Source organism: Stegodyphus dumicola, chromosome 11 (genome assembly GCF_044657685.1).
Source record: "Stegodyphus dumicola isolate Sdum_Otavi_A_Nest chromosome 11, ASM4465768v1".
Classification (NCBI taxonomy): Eukaryota; Metazoa; Arthropoda; class Arachnida; order Araneae; family Eresidae; genus Stegodyphus; species Stegodyphus dumicola.
In genome coordinates this window covers 25,419,087-25,431,170 of record NC_140778.1, presented here as the reverse complement: position 1 = coordinate 25,431,170, position 12,084 = coordinate 25,419,087, and the positions used below count along the sequence as shown (strand labels likewise).

At 32.6% G+C, this 12,084-nt stretch overlaps 1 long non-coding RNA gene across 1 annotated transcript; it reads left to right on the top strand.

Annotated features, from left to right (window-relative positions):
- The first annotated feature begins 873 nt into the window (after positions 1 to 873).
- Positions 874 to 7,116, top strand: LOC146993850 (uncharacterized). The gene is made up of 3 exons (XR_015043920.1): positions 874 to 1,144; positions 3,884 to 3,973; positions 6,981 to 7,116. It is a non-coding gene; the product is annotated as an uncharacterized LOC146993850 (long non-coding RNA).
- The last annotated feature ends 4,968 nt before the right edge of the window (positions 7,117 to 12,084 follow it).

The following is a 12,084-nucleotide window of genomic DNA, read 5'->3' as shown; positions in this document are numbered from 1 at the left end:
AACCACGAAAACACCCATGCAGCCAGCCCGTTCGCGGGATTCGAACCTCTGATTGCACTACCAGGGTTCAGCGACTTTACCGCTCGGCCGCTGGTGGGCCGAAGACACGCTAGGAAAGCGGGAGAAATACCTTATATTACTTCTCTTTTTAAAGGCCGACTTTTTTTTAAGGGGATCCAATCACTAAATCCTGGGTGTGGATATACCTCATCCAACACCTTTTTAGTTCGGGCGCCACTGTAGAGACATTAGGATTTTTTGGGAAGCCGTAGAGATGAAAAATTAGCAACCGCCTTCGCCGTGAATCGAACCATGGACCTCTAAAATACCGGCCCAGCGTGCAGAACTATTACACCACGAAGGCACGCTAGAAAAGCGGGAGAAATACCTCATAAGGAAAATTTTTTCCTCTAATTACAGGACAGAAAATGTTTTTCAATCGCGCGATCTGTTATTGATATTCGAACCCATTGTTTTAGAAACCAATGCACCATTATTATATGCTGGCTTATTTTATAGTTATATGCAGTTTAATTTTATGTTCATGTTACTGTAGTATTGTCATTATAATAAAAGTATATTGATATTGAATTACAGTCGTGCAATAATTTCGCAGTAAAGATACATCTCTGATGACTATCCAAGATTCTGGAAACTTTGGTCTTATATAGAGATGGTCGTCTTATAGAAATAATGCTTAATATTAATATTTATTTATAATCTCAGAACTATTGGTCACTTTCAGAAGTGGTCGTTTGAGAGGCGATATTCTATATATTTATTTACTGATACTCTCAGATTCCAAAATTTGTTTATATTCTCAGAAATATTGGATGGAAGGTGGTCGTCCCATACATGCAAAATTTTACATTTCATTAAAAATGAACTCGGCATTATTTAACTATTTCCCTATTAATTAATTAATTAGATAAAGAAAAAATTAGAAATAGTACTGTTTATTACGGAATAATGTAGGAAGTTCTACAGAACTATATTCTTTCGCGTCATTGCACATTGTATCCGGCAAACTACTAGTTCCTCGTATTCTTCCGCAAATCCGTAAACATCTGTCTGATTTGAAACGAAATCCAAAATGGCTGCGCCATGAGGTTAACTTGTATGGATAATTTTTGTTGCATGAAAGGTAAGTTCAGTTGCAATACTTGTATGTTTACTTTTTTTGCTTTTCGAATTTATGTTATTTATGTCATTTTGACAGTTAAGTGTTTCACAGCTTTATGAATTGTTACCATTCTGTCGTGAATTACGTGTATCTCAATGGCTGGCTGTCTTTTCAAATATCTAATAATGTTTATGACTGAATTTTTTTTAGTCTAGTTTATGCATTCAGTTTCAAAATAATATGTGTGATCAGATTGCTTATTATTTTATTGCAGCAATAAATTTATGTTAAATAGTTTGAACAATTGTATAAAAATAAGAGTTTGCATTGTTTTGTCCAAAATATGTATGGTTGAAACATTATCTTAATCTAGTTTGTAATTCAAGTTTTTTTGGGGGTACTGTTCTGTTATTGGGACCAGAATCGGAAATGTATGAACCTGTGTTCGTAAGTATGTGCATAGATGTGTATGTGTAGACACACAAACATACAAATATACAAGTATACATAAATACAATTCTGAACCCGGTCCTGATAACAGAACAGTACCTTTTTTTAATCTTTTTTGAATATTTTATAAAAGGATTAAGCATTTTTCAAACTGCATATCATTTTAAGATTCGACTTGCAGGAAGACAAAATATGGTCATTCAATCAAATGCTTATGATTGCTTTTAACATTTTCTCATAAATATTGTTTGAATTTTTATTGTATTTTAGATACTTTAGTTATGTAAAGTGAACATGAGAATATTAGGAAAGCTGAAGAATATGAATAGCTACCATAATACATGTATTTTTTCATCGAGCCCATTGTTTTAGAAACCAATGCACCATTATTATATGTTGGCTTATTTTATAGTTATATGCAGTTTAATTTTATGTTCATGTTACTGTAGTATTGTCATTATAATAAAAGTATTGATAATTTTTGTTGAATCTTGCAAGTTGCCTAACATTCAGAATTATTACTACCGAATTTTACTGATAGGTTTTTTCGAGTTGACATAATCTATCTGATAAATAAAATAAACTGGTGTTTAAATTATATGCATTTCTCTTAATGTTTCATTGAAAGTGAGATGGAAATATAAATGCTATCCAGAAAAGTGAATTCTTTTTGCCTGAAATAACAAACTGTACTAAATGATTAATGTTTATATTATTTTAGAAATGTCAATATTAAAGTTTCTCCCCTTCTCTTCTTTGATTTTGAAATAATTTATAATAAAATAATATATGCATAAGTGTAATTAATGTAAAGTGTCATTCAGTAATATAATTTATTTTTACTGATATTTTTATATTTCTTATCTGGGTTTTCTTTTGGTGTTAGAAGGAGGAAAAGACTGTAATGTTTTAATTAAGGAAATAATTAAAACATTACAGTCTTTTAAATAACACAGTTACAGTAATGTTTATTGAAGCAATCAGTACTGTGTGATTGCCAGTGATTGAATAATGTTAAAATGCATTGTTCATAAGGTGTTGGTGTATTTAATTATGGCAAAGCACACTAGGGCTATCTGCCTAAGAGGAGGGATGCCTTTCGTGGAGGACTTTCTAAGGGAAACTGGCTTGTATACACGTTACACATGGGGAAAACCATGAAAACACCCATGCAGCCAGCCTGTTCGCGGGATTCGAACCTCGGACCGAACTACCAGTGTTCAGCGACTTTACCGCTCAGCCGCTGGTGGGCCATTTGTTCATAAGGAAATTTGCTTATCTTTGTGTTATAGATTTTATTTTGACATAAGCTGAAATTTGAATTATTGGAAGCACTTTGAAAACCCGAATTATTTCCTGAATCATTAATCAGGCCAATATATAACATACAAATTTTCATACAAAATTATTTCTTTGAGCATATTATAAAGAGCTCATTTCATTTTATTATTTGTACAAATTTTAGACAAAAGTAGCATGTAACAGTTAAAGATTTATTGAAGCCTACTTGTTACTTGTGGTTACAAAGAAGTGTGAAAGATATTGCCACATTAGCGAACATGACGATCATTGATGCTTAGTTTAGTAATTTAATAATATATTGAGAAATGCTGGGAACTTTCAGAAGTAGACATTTCGGAAATGATGGGCTTGATAAGAAATTTACATGGTTTTATTATTTATTCTTTAGTTAAGAATGGATTTTAGATGTTCATGTGAAAGAATTGTTAAAGTTTGGCATTTAAAAAAATGAATTAATAATATGCAATTACCTTTTTATTATACATATGTTACTATATATTTCTAATGCACTATGTAAATGTCAGTGCTAAATAATTGAGATACTATTGTCAGGGCAATCTTTTCTTATACATGAAAAATTCTGATACTTTCTTATCATCTGCCCTCACAGCTTCAACTTATGCTACAACAGCAAGAGTATGCACACTATAATAGCAAACTATGAATATGCATACCACACACATGTATTTACATGCTTTATATTTTTATCTTTATTTCTGAATAGTATTCCATTGGATGAAAAATATGTGAATATTGACCCAATGTATATATTTTTGTGTGTGTGCATCCTAAAATTTCTTGTTTCTTATAAAGTGCTTATATGAATTACTACTTGTGAACAGAGCAGTAGATATGAACCATAAACTAACCATTTTGCCAATTTTCACAGCTTTGCAGATAGTCAGAAAGCACCAAAATTTGTAATAATTTTAAGTTTAAATGATGTTCTATACTTTTGTGTTAATTTTTCTATTCTATTAATTCTATTACTGATCAAACTTTCTGCAGGAATTTCAACTGGTTAAGATGTTATTACCATGTGGAGAAGAATTTGGTTTTCAAGCTAGAAAAAATTGCAGCTGAAGAATTTTGTAGAAGGTCAGTCAAACTGGTTTTAGTTAATTATAATTTAATTTTGGGTTAAGAATTCTCAAATTTATTTATCATAAGTGTCTAAAGGTCTTCTAAATTAAATTCTGCTTGTTTTTGAAATTTTTTATGACATTCATTCTTTGATTATTATTATTTTTTTTTTTAATTTACTAACTTATATCCAGGCACATAATGTTGCATTTAATGCCATACCTTAAATATTGTAAAATGTTAAAATAATGCATTTCACTTAAAAATGTGGTTGTGACAGTAAATTTTCTGTTATATTTAATCATATCTATAAACATTGGTATACATCATTTTTCAATAATCTGTATATTATTTTGTGCATTTCTTTTACATCCAAGATCTGGCATATTACTTGCTTTTCAAACTGATAACATGGTGTAATAATGTAAGCTAATAGTTAAAGTTTACTATGGAACGGGCCAAATTTAATAAATTATTCTTTGATAGAAATTTATTCATGTGTTCAGTGTGTCTCATTTCTTTAAATTGCTAAAGTAAATTTTATGTACTTGCATTTAGGAATTTTGACTGTATCAGAGTAATTTTGTTTCAGTTATTATAACATGCAAGGAAAAAAATTCATTCATAGCTCCGTATTTAAAATTAGTTAATTAAAGTCCTTAATAAAGAGGGACATTTTGTTGTTTTTAATGTCGATAGAGTTTAATTAAAAAATATGCCAGATTAAGGGTTACTTTTTAACCTAATTTAAAATTTTCATTACTTTAACATGTCCAATAATTGTTATTTTAACTCCGATATTGTAATAATATCAAAATTCCTTACTTTTTGATAGGTAATCCAAATGTAAAACAAGAAAAGAAAAAATTAAAATCTAGAAGTATATTTATTTCATACCTCTAACAAATAAAAACAACACAAGCACTTTTTACTGTCTATCTGCATAGTGTGGCATGTCCCGTAAGACTGAGATTTGTATGGTCAAATCCATGTTTCAGTTAAAGGAAAATGCATGCACAGTCTTCTGATTTTCCCTTCGATTAAGGATTCTGTATATACTAGCATAAAAAATATATTAGTTAATGCAGTGTTATACATCAATTATTGTAGCTATGTTTATTATAATTTTGTTCACTGTAATGGCTGGAGTGCCTAAACCATCATGCTCTGTAAACAAAACTCAAATCTTCATCTCTGCATACTGCTCCACTAGTGTTTAAACCACTGAAATGGTGATTATGGTAGAACATCTTTGGTAAAAATTTACTCTACTGTAACCCTTGGCGAATCGTTTCTTTTTTTTTATATCAAGATCGTCACCTGAGAGGATCGGCACCAATTTCAAGGTGGCCGCTACACAAAACCAAAATAAGAAGTTAGACATACACAAACTCTGTGTCCATGTACACATCGACCTATTAAAACAGAGAACTGCACAAACTGCGCATTGTGCACTGCCTTAACTTTGTCCATGTACACATTGATCTATTTTCACTTTAAGAAAATCAGAAAGTTAAAAATATCATAGTTACCAGAAAAAATTTGCCACTGTCTTAACACACAGACAACCAAAAATACACAAACAGAGAGGAATAAGTTACCAAAAATACATATTTCGTAACATAAAAACATTAAACAACAAATCTTCTAACAAAAATTAACACACAGAGACAAAAAATAAATGAAACGTCATTTTTTTAACATACCTTTTTTTTCACAGGCATATGTTTAGGCTTCCCACCACCATCCTCCAGGTAAGCAATTCAATTAAATTTTTCGTCTCTTAGTCACCTCAGACATACTCAAACGATGGTACCCACACCAAAATAATAAATAGCACGTTCAAAATACAAGACCATACCACTTCCGTGCAACCAAACACAGCAATTGAAAAGAATGGTAAGAACCAAAAACCTGGGACCGTACAAAAGGTTTACTATTAAAAAAAGTAGCCCAAAACTAAATTTATCACAGCATGTTGGCAATATTTGCAGAAATAACTCCTTTTTATTGACAATTTTTTTTTTTTTTTTTTTTTTTTTTTTTTTTCCCCCAAAGGCTACTTTCGCCAACATTATCAACATTAGGGTTACTGAAAAACTTATTTGACACAATGGGCTTCCACATTTCACAAACAACCAATACCACTTTGCGATTTTTTTTTTCAGACAGAAACCAAGGTGTACCATACAGTAAAGATTAGCTACATCTTCATTTACTACTGTTACAAGTACTTCTTTGGTAAATTTCTGCAGTTAAATTCAAAAGTTTAAAATTGCATTAACATGATCAGATTCAGAGTCATAGCTAGGGTTTTCAGCGCTCAGGGACAACTGAAGATTTCGCACCCCCTACTGCTTGCCAAGGATGGAAAACATTTAATTCTAAAATGTTCTAACATCAGTTTGGTGCCCCTTGGATTCTGCACCCGGGGACAGATGCCCCCCTTTCCCCCCTCTAGCTACGCCCCTGATCAGATTTTATTTTCTGCACGTAGCTAACAATTACTTATGTGTTGTCAGATAAATGTTAGCAGATGCAGTTAATTATTTTTTACTTGCCAATCTCATGAGACAAGTTTTTTTTTTGCTCCTGCAAGACTTTACTTTATGTTGCAAAATAAATTCATTCTCACTCTTTTTGGACTTGCCTACACATTAAATTTAAAATAGTTTTATGAATAGGTAAGATGTGATTATCATAATTTTGTTTCTCTCTTTATCTTGGCAACTTTATATGTTGATTCAGTATCCAGGTTACCTACCAGTGGCTGATTGATAAAACTGCTCATATGTTCAGCTGGTGGTTTGAGTTTATTTTCTGACATAAAAAATTTTAAAAGGCATCCCCCATGTTTATTTTACTATAATCGAAAAATCAAATAATTGCTACTCTGTTTATAGGTACTAAACGTTAAAATATTTTAAATGCTTCCTTTAATTTGCATTCTAATAGTAATTTGTTTAAATTTAATTATGAATTATATTCACATATAGTAATTGTGAGTGTTTTTTTATTTTAGGTGCTGTGAAAGGCAATGACAGAGATCCAATTTATCAAGAGTTCTTATATACATAAGAATACATGGATATAATATTGTTTTTCATGAATTCAAATAAGATGTGATGAATTGGATTAATAAAAACTATTTTGAATTTTGAAAAGTGTTTTTCCTCTGTTAATCATAATATAGTGCCATAAATTTCTGAATGTGTTTATTTTTCATCCAAATAAATAGCTTTACAAAAATTTGTCATATTAATAGATATTGCATAATTTAGCATTATTATAAATATTTATTATAGCAGATTTAGCTGAACTACTTTTTTAGTCTCTTTGCAGATGAAGTCACAAAGGTAAGTGGTTAGATATTTTTCTGTATTCCCCATTAAGTAATTTTATCTGGTAAATTACCATTACTTATATACTAAAGGTGAAAGAATAAGCTTTCCTTGAAGATACAAAAATTTGCAGATATTTCAAAAAATTGGTATACGTAAAAAAGTTCTTAAATTGCCACATATGCGAAACTGAAAATGTTATATATGAAATAGTTCAGAAATATAAATATTTTCATTATTTTTTAACTATAATTCACTGCATTTGTTATATATAATCACAGTTTAAATTATTTGTTATATATAATCACAGTGCTTTTCTCACTGTGATTTCTCATGTATTTTGATTCATAAATACACGTACATAAATCAACGTATTTGGATTTCTCTTTTGAGACCGAATAAAAAATGAACTAAACATTTCTCGTTGACATTGAAAGTTGAATAAAAGCTCACCTCAAAATAAAATGAATTAATAAATTTATGGAAAATTTTACATTGAATATATTGAGCAGAAAGAGTAAACTGAATATACTTCATGGATTAATAATTGGTAGAGTTGATAGCAGAATAAAATGCCTTAATTGCATGGTAAACAGTAGATCTTTTGAAGTTTTTCTATGTTTCATAAAATGCAGATTTAAATTTTTTATGTTGATTGTCATATAAATGGCAATTACTGTTTTATTTTGCTCTGAAATGAATGGTTAGTAATAAAATTCTGGATGAGACAACCTTTAACATGCGCTAGAATTTACAAAGTTTAATTTGGTGCTGATTTCAACGGGTAAATTTCATTTTACTGAATTTTGCATAAAATAATACCAATGAACCATTGCAAATTATTTTCAGAACTTTTTTTTTTAACCTAAAAGGGCTATTAGTTTTGAAATGTGACTTCATATCGTCAGTCGTAAACTTGTTTCGCTTTTCATTCAAGTCTTGCCATTTGGCAAAATTTAACATATTTACCTTTAAAATCTAATATATTATTGACTAACAAGCCAAGCTATTTAAAGCATTACACACAGTTCTTAACAATCCTTTAATTTTTAATCCGATTGATTTAAAATGCATTTAATTCATGATATATCTAATTGAAAACATTTTAATATTTCTACATAATTACATGATATATTTCTTCATTTTTCAAATATATAGAAGATATATAACTTTCTGGTGTCAGTATCTTATAAAATGTTTTGCTATTTCCACTGCCCCATCTGTATTGATAATCTATGCATTCATAAACTTTTAGCCACTTTGAGTGAATGCTAAAATCTGAGGGCTTTTTTTTAATTGTGTGAGCAGAAAGATAGAATTTTAGAAGAGCTTCTTGAGTTACCTTTTGAATGATATAAAGAATTGTTAACATAATGTCAAATTTTTACAACTAAATATTAAATATATAAAAAAGCCTGCAGCATTCTCATGTTATGAAAACATATTTATTTATTCTGAGGCTAGGAATTGATTTAGTTTTAAAAATACAATTTATTCCTTTTAACAATTTCCCAACAGTGTCATCAAAACACTATAAATTCCTTACATGTTTTAAAGAAAGATGATTCATTTATGTAAAGATTATTAAATGGGTAATTTTATTATTCAATTTTTAATACAAATTAACTGAAATTAGAAACTGATTTTGTAAAATAATTTAATTATGAATAATTCAATTTGGGGGCTATTGGATGTTTAAAAATGATCAAAAGATTTTTAATATCTTAAAAGCAAAATTTTCAGTTTTAATATTTTGTATTAATAATTCATTTTAATTTCTTTGCTCAGTTTTAATATATTCACAAATTCAGATTTAAAAACAAAATAAGTTGTATAAATATTTTCAACATTTCTGATTTTTCCATAGTAACCATAGGAGAACGATTTGAGACTATCTGTGTAAAAAAAAGTAGGTTTTAGATCATCGCACCTTCACATACTTTCACTGGAATTTTCCTCTGTATATATACTGGGATGTGACACTAAGCAGTTGAGAGTATGTATTTAAGAGGTTAAAGGGATATTGTAACTAGTGTTTCAAATCCTGATAACATCCCATACGCTGTCGGTGGGACGTAGATAGGATGTCCTAAGGGTATACTGGGATGTGACATTAAGCGCTCAGAAGGATGAGTTTAGGAGGAAATTGGGATATTACGGGATGTTCTGAGGATGTAGTAAGTAGGACTTTAAATCCTAATAACATCCCATATGCTGTCGATGGGACATAGATAGGATGTTTTTAGGATATAATGGGATGTGCTTAGGAGGTTTGTGGGATGTCCTGAGGATGTAGTAAGTAGGAGTTCATATCCTAATAACATCCCGCACGCTGTCGATGGGACTTAGTTAGGATGTCCTGAGGATATCCCGGGATGTGACATTAAGCACTCAGGAGGAGGTGTTTAGGAGGTTTGCGGGATGTCCTGAGGATGTGCGCATATCCCGCGAGCAACATCCTTGGGATATCCCAAGGATGTTTTTGTGCTATGTGGGAAGGTTTTTGATGCTGCAAAAAAGCTGATGGAAATAGAAATGCCAGTACCCAGCCTGACATTCCCCCTCGGGGGTTGACGTAGAGAACTCTGCGAAGCTACTGGCTAGGATCTGTACCTAGGCAGTCTCGGCCACGGGGGTATAAAATTTATGAACTTAGTGGTTCTGAAGGCTCTGGGAAAGGTCACTTATTGGCCGGCCTCGGAGTCTGGCACGTCCTAGCGCAGCGTGGTACTAGTAGCCCGGGGGTTTCCCCCAGGTCCGCTGGGTAATGTCCCGCTGCGACGGGCTCGCCCAAGTGACTGGTAGGAGCATTAGACGACCGGTGCTGCCTGGTGTCTTATCCAGGTGGTGCGCTGCTCCCTTGGAGGATAATAGTGGAGGGTGAACCTCCACGACGTGCCCAAAGGGGGAGTAGGCCTGCAGTGTGATTTAGTTCACGGAGCAGGGAAGCCTAAAACTTACTTACTTACTTACCCAGCCTGACATGTACACTGACAACGATACAACCCAGGAGAATCAAGATAGATTCTGCTACACCAAACAAGTGGCTTGCATTAATCCTATCACAATTCAGGACTCCTGATTCAGCTGGAAGGACATCCATACAATGATATTTGAGAAGAAGATATACAAAATTGAGTATCGTGGAAAGATGATTGCTTATATCTTGAACGTGGATGATCCACTTGTCTACAAAACTCATAACCATGCTAAAAAATGAGGACATCAAATTTCAGTGCATCCTGCTCTCACAAGAGAGAAAGGTGATCATTAGAAGCCTTCCCAGCTCCACATGTTAATGCTGCCTCATGTTGCATAATATAATAATACACACACTGGCCAATCAATAAGAAACCTTTCAGATTTTCATCTGAATGCATGCTAGGGATGAAATATCCAAATTTTTTCTATGATGTGGATTATACTTGGTTAAAATGCCAGTATAAGTAAGGTGTAAGAGTGCTTTTCATGATGAATGAAGTAAAATGGGGAAAAAAAGGCGGCAGATCGTTCACCATTTGAAAAAGGGGCTTATTGTTGGTGCACATTTAGTGGGGGCATCGATTTCGAATCCTTCTCTAAAAAATGTAACTGCAGTTCGAGCATAGTTTTCAAAGACAGTGATCGACGGTATCTCCGATGAATTGTACGGCAGAACACGGATTCAACTATCACAAATCGTCAACCAAGGCTCTTCCCAACAAATTTCAGCTAGAACTATGCGCAGCGAATTGCAGAGGGATAGGAATGCATAGTTTTGGTGCCTGTAAGAAAATCACTCAGTTCTGCCGACATGCAAGACTTCATTTTCAGTGGTGTCGAGAAAAGACACTGGACATCTGAGGATTGGAAATGGGTAATGTGGTGGGATATTACATTATGTATTACATATTAAACATAAGTTATGGGTTACCTCATAACTACAGAAGGTTCCTGTTCACTGCCAGAAAAGGTTGAAGTAATCTGCAATGTAAATTACCGACAATACATGAGCTTTGTTCATTTATGGACATGATAAAATTTTATCGATGCTTTTTGAAAAATGCTGCAGAAACTCAAGGAGTCATACACGAAATGTTAAAGGGTGATAAAAAAAAGATCATTGTAAAGTTCCATGCACAGATGAAGGTGTTTAGTGTATTTAATTATGGCAAAGCACACTAGGGCTATCTGCCTAAGAGAAGGGATGCCTTCGTGGAGGACTTTCTAAGGGAAACTGGCTCATATACACGTTACACATGGGGAAAACCACGAAAACGTCCATGCAGCCAGTCCGTTCGCGGGATTCGAACCTCGGACCGAACTACCAGTGTTCAGCGATTTTACCGCTCTGCCGCTGGTAGGCCTGCACAGATGAAGGAATTCACCAGTTTGAGAAGTGCAAATCTGATTTAGTCAATGGTGCCCTTTTGTGTTTCCCAATGGATTACCCTTTGTGTGCAGATGCATCAGACTTTCCTATAGGATCAGTATTGCAGCAATTGGAAGAACAAGAACAAGACTGAAAACCTATTGTGTTCTACTCTAAAACATTAAATAATGCACAGAAGGTTTATAGTACCTATGACAGAGAATTCTTAGGAATATATCTTTCTGTCAAGCATTTTAAACATGTATCGGAAGGACGCAAATTCATCATACTTACTGATCACAAGCCACTGTCATATGCGTAGAAGCAAAAGAATGGGAAGGCATAACCCAGACAACAACACCAACTTCAGTATATATCGGAATTTTCAACTGATATTCAGCATATTGATGCCAAAGAAAATTTATTTGCAGTTG